The 5,456-nt window shown below is 29.1% G+C and overlaps 2 long non-coding RNA genes across 4 annotated transcripts; both read right to left on the minus strand.

The window, feature by feature from the left end:
* Positions 1–1,470: 1,470 nt before the first annotated feature.
* LOC124913432 lies at positions 1,471–2,691 on the minus strand. Its single transcript, XR_007096714.1, has 5 exons — positions 2,533–2,691; positions 2,393–2,442; positions 1,849–1,887; positions 1,643–1,730; positions 1,471–1,502 (listed from the first exon to the last, which is right to left on the minus strand). It is a non-coding gene; the product is annotated as an uncharacterized LOC124913432 (long non-coding RNA).
* An 894-nt stretch (positions 2,692–3,585) lies between these two features.
* On the minus strand, positions 3,586–4,978 carry LOC124912661. Of its 3 annotated transcripts, none has more exons than XR_007096706.1 (4): positions 4,461–4,921; positions 4,318–4,373; positions 3,756–3,973; positions 3,586–3,654 (listed from the first exon to the last, which is right to left on the minus strand). It is a non-coding gene; the product is annotated as an uncharacterized LOC124912661 (long non-coding RNA). The 3 variants fall into 3 exon arrangements; XR_007096707.1 differs by lacking the exon at positions 3,586–3,654 and adding an exon at positions 4,940–4,978 and having other exon boundaries at positions 3,688–3,973; positions 4,461–4,847; XR_007096705.1 differs by lacking the exon at positions 3,586–3,654 and having other exon boundaries at positions 3,662–3,973.
* Between the last annotated feature and the right edge of the window lie 478 nt (positions 4,979–5,456).

Here is a 5,456-nt window from a genome sequence, read left to right on the forward strand (position 1 = left end):
CATTTGAATAATGGTTCATCGTACTTATTCTACATTCTATCTACTCGAATTAATTTGTATTTGAATGTTCCTAAACAAATAATATTATTATTGCATATTTTTATAATTTCTTAGATATTATTCTTAGTATTTAGTATGTATTTTTGTTTGATTATTGAAACTTTTAAATGTTATTTTGTTTTTTATGCAAGTTATTTGTATATATGTTTATATTCTTATTTAGAATGAAGGAGAATTTACTATTTATCAAAAATAAATATAGGGTGGATCTCATGATTCATGAAGATGAAAAATATGAAATTATTCGAAAGAAAAAAAGTAAACATAAAATTAAATAAATAAATAATGCATGATTAAACATTTAAACTTATCAGAAACGTGTGATCAATAAATACTATTTATATTATTTGGTATGAGAAATGCTTAAAGATAATGTAACTTTAAGTTAAAAAACAAATAAAGGTGATTTAAGAAGAATTGTGATATTTGAATTAAATTATAAATAGATCAAAGGAGTTTTTAAGGCTTTAATTTTGTAATGTGAAAAATTAACTTAGTATAACAACTCTCGTATATATATATATATATATATAATTAAATTACCAAACCATTTTGAATTGATACTCATATAACATATGTATTAATAATTGATATCTACCTAGAGATAGTCAACTAACCTAAGTAAAGAAAAATTAAGAAAAAAAAAGATAGAGAATTAAGTGGAATGAAATGATTGAGAATACACTACAACAAAAAAGACTTTCGGCGACGCTTAAAAAGACTTCTGCCAACCCTTAAAAGCGTCGCCAAAAATATTACCGACACTTATTCTTGCGTCGCCATAAGCTGGGTGGGCGTAAGTTTTAACGACGCTAAATTAAGCGTCGGTAACCTTAATTTAAGCGTTGTTAAAAGTCTGTTTAATTTTTAAAATTTCTTTTATATTATAATATTGATTTTTTTTTACAATTTTATCTAAACATTTTTATTTTACTTTTAAATTGAATAATTATTAAGAAACATTATTTTATACGAAATTTTTAATTATAACAAAATTAATAAATTCTCTCAACAAAATTCTATCATAAAATTATTTCATAAAATCATATCATAGTCAAAAGATCTCAAACAAACAAAGTAGTTTTAAACAACAAAAATGAAATAGAAAACTGAAAATGGATGATATTCATCTATTTATCTTTTTCTTCGTCCTCCACTGCAATTATGTAAATAAATATTATTTTTAAGATAAGAAATAAAAAAAGTATATCGATGTAAATTAAAAAAAGACAATTGAAAAAAAACCTGATTACTATGTCTTTCCTGCAACTGCAATTGACAACTCGAGAATAAATACTTCAGTCAGTCGTCAACCAAATACAAATGATTAACAAAAGATAATATGCTCTAATATTTCAGACAATTTAAAGGAAATGCATAGTCTAAGAAAGTAGGATAGATAAACAATACCTGCCAAAGGAAGTAAGATAGATAAACAATACCTACCACTAAATAAGATTCAAATACATATACAATTCTCAAAATATTTTAACTTTCAAATACATATACAATTCTCAAAATATTTTAACTTTATTAGCAAAAATGTGACATGAAAAACAGATTAAGAATTAAATAAACTTACACAATCATTAAGAACCAAATCAACCATATTCATTTCCATTAATCGATAATATCTTCAAACAACCAGACGAGTATATTAAAGATGTAACCTACCATAAATATAAAAGACGAGTATATTAAAGATGTAACCTACCAGAAATATAAAAGGATTTTCAAATACTGAATTCAAGAATAGTCATCATGATGCAGGGTTTTTAGGTGACTCACATAACCACAAGTTCCAACTTTCTCCAGTCTATCAGGTCCCTACAAAAATAATCAAGGACGGTTCTTGATCAAGTTTAAAAAAAGATGAATATGACTAAAAAGTCACCTGAAGTCCACCGAGATCACATAGCACAGACACTTTGATTGAGTAATTGAGTTAAGAACCAACATTCGACATTCTAATGGAGACACCAGTGTGGGGTTCTTTTTGTCTATTCATTAAGTTCATAATCAGAAAGGAAAAGGAGAGAAATGACATTTGTTTAACCAAATAATGAAAAGAAATCTTACCAATAACATCAATAGTCATGCTTGAGGTATAACCAATGGAAAAATACATATAGCAGGAATTGATGTGGTTTCATGAATATATGAACAAGAATATTAAAAAAAGGTATCGTGTCTTTTTCTTGGGTTGAATGAGTTTCTACGTGAACAAGAATATTAAAAAAAGATGGAAGCGGTTACACTAGTCAAACTATACAATAGCTTAGTTTGCTTTACATTTTTAAGCAAAATAATTTAAATTAGCACATATACTAACCTAACTCACCAGGACCTCCACCAGCCTCTGTACCTTCATCCCGGTGTTCTCTGATTGGAGAAGAGAGCAGGTAAAAAATCCAAACATTGAAACAAAAGAAAATAGAGATATCGTTATTAAAAAACCATGAAGATATTAACCTCTCAAGGATGTCATCAGGAGAAGAACCTAAGACATGATCGTCACTATCATCACCATCAAATATCTCATTTGGACATTGGATTTCATGACAGAGTGCTGTGATGGCAGTAGAGGCCGCAGAGGCAGTGATATGTGGACCAACTAAAGAGGATATGAGAGCTACCAAATTTGCAGAAAGTTGATATTCAACATAAGAGGAACTGATAACAAACTATCTAACAAGAGAACAGGGAAGCAAACTATCCAACATAAGGGTAATAAAAATTTGAAACCTTCAAATAATCCTTTCACTGAAAAACCTCTTGAAATGACACAGTCGAGTAACATGTCATTTGAAAGCTTGAATTTTTATGATTTTTTAACCTTAATTGTGTATTACAACAGAAAGGCGAGTAATTTATTCGTTGAATCAAATCAATAAAACTTCAGAAACTGGATGATTGATTTGAAATCACCTTGTTCTAATTAAACCATCTGATACTGATTTTAAATATAGTGTATGTGAATGTTTTAATTTAAATTTAAATAAGTAAAAATGTCCATGATGTATGATATACGAATTTCTAGATTTATGAAGAGAAAAGAGTAGTAACCTGTTCCATCAATGCACCCCTATTGTCTAAAGGTGAAGCACTTCGTCTTCTCTTCAGAGTTGGTGTCTCCATATCTCAGTATCTCCATTCTGTTCACCCTTATGCTCAAGCTCATTGTCTTGGACTTTTGCTTCATTTTTCTTTTGAGAATGAGACTCGTTTGAATTTAGTCTTGTTAATAATGTTTTGAATGAGATTGAAATCATCTGCAGACCTGTTCACCCCATAGTTCCCATTCTTGTAGCATTTTGAACAGATTATCGTGTCCACTTCCTGAAGTACAAAAAAATCTCCAGTTACAGTCAATACTTGATGAAGAAAATCTCCTGCTATGGAACAATCTGTTCAGATTATATCCAGATATTTTTATTCTACTTGAGATTATCAGCATCTTACTCTTACCTTCATTTGACGAATTCAACTGCTCCAATCCATGTTACCAGACAACATCATGAACAGGTAGTGCTAGAGCAGCAGTAGGAGCTGGAGGAACAACGCTCTCTGCAGGATATGATGGCTCACCAAGAACTGCAAACATTTGAACAAAAAAAGTAAAAAATATTAAACTCTGTTTCAATCGAGCAATAATAGATTAAGAAATCAAAAAGAATGATGATATTGATACGTACCTGAATTTAAAGGAATATAGTAAATAGATCCAACAATAACATTATCAGAATTAACAATTCCATTAACAGATTCAATACTAGCCATACTAACCCCAAATCTACTCGCTAAAGATTTAATATTATCACTCTCTCGCATCACGTAACTCATCAGGTAGTTCCACAGCCCACTCGAACATCCACAAAACAGATTTAACGAAACGATTGATCCAGTTAACTAGCTTCAAAAGAAAATAAAAGATTGTAAATCAATTTCGGAATCTCATTGCAAAACAGAATAAAAGACTTCAAAACTCATTTGAGAAACTTGACTTCATGTTTTTGATATGAAATCATCACAATGGAGGACAAGATAACACCACTGAAAGTGATAGACCAAACAAAATACAACTTGAAAATATAATCATTGTTTTTGCGCCTGCAAAATATATGGGTAAAAACAATCAAATTTAAATATCTGTAGTATAAAATGTACTCCCTTTATCCCATTTTATATAAAAACTATATTATCCCTTTCTTTTTCTCACATATTCAAGTCTAATAAAATCAAAATTCATTACTGTACCATAGATTTAGGGGGAATGTTGGATTGAAAACAGCTCTGTTTTCCATATGCTTTCCCTGCATTATCATAAAAAATACAATCGATTAAGACTAGATAAGATTGATAGAAGAAGGTGTGAAACAGACAAGGAGAATGATATAGACCTGGTCTACTCTCCCTGAAACTGGAAGCAGCAACAGCTGTAGGAGGGGAGCGGCTTCGGAAAGGGTTTCAGACGGAAGGGACAGCAAGGGAGGGTTTTGGATCAACATATTTTGTCAATTTCATACCCTCTAACAGCAATTAATATCCTAAATCAACATATTACCGCAACATATTCGTTAATAATGTAGAATGAGATAGAGCGAGTGAAAGAGAGACCTAGAAGTTACGCTGGAAACTATAACGGAGTTCGGGATCTAAGCGAATCATCGGAATCATGTGATGAGATTTTCCAAACTTGCTAGCTGGTGACCTTCATTTTTGCGTCTTTAAACTTATCCTCTTCTTCCCCTCTCCATGAAGCGGAAGAAAGTTCTTCGTCATTACCCCTGAATTCCATAAATGACATCTTCCCTCTCTAATCTTCACTAGCTAGATTGGAATACAAAATCAAGGTAAGGAAGCTATATGATTCATTTACCTGCTAGTGTGAGCTATGGGAGCAATGCTGGTGATGGCGCGACTGAGGAGAACGACCACATAGAGATTGGGAGAACGACCAGATTGAGAAAACTTTCCAATTCCATTTAACCTAACTTCATATATATATATATATATATATATATATATATATATATATATATATATATATATATATATATATATATATATATATATATATATATATATATATATATAATATGAATAAAGACGGTTTAATAACTCAAATAGCAAATATTCAATTTAAAAAAAAAATAATTTATTAAATTATAAATACATTTATTTTAAACTTGAATTATTTATAGTTAATTTATTATAGTATTTATTTATAATATTTCATCTAATATTAATTTTATTTAATTAATATAATATTAATAATAAAATTATATTTAATTAACTCAAAATATAAATAAATGTGAACTTTGACATAAAAAAAATAGACAATTTAATTTTAATTTTATTTATAAAATTAAAATTAAAATTAACAAAAATAAGTA

This window comes from Impatiens glandulifera, chromosome 8 (assembly GCF_907164915.1).
Source record: "Impatiens glandulifera chromosome 8, dImpGla2.1, whole genome shotgun sequence".
In the NCBI taxonomy this organism is placed as follows: Eukaryota; Viridiplantae; Streptophyta; class Magnoliopsida; order Ericales; family Balsaminaceae; genus Impatiens; species Impatiens glandulifera.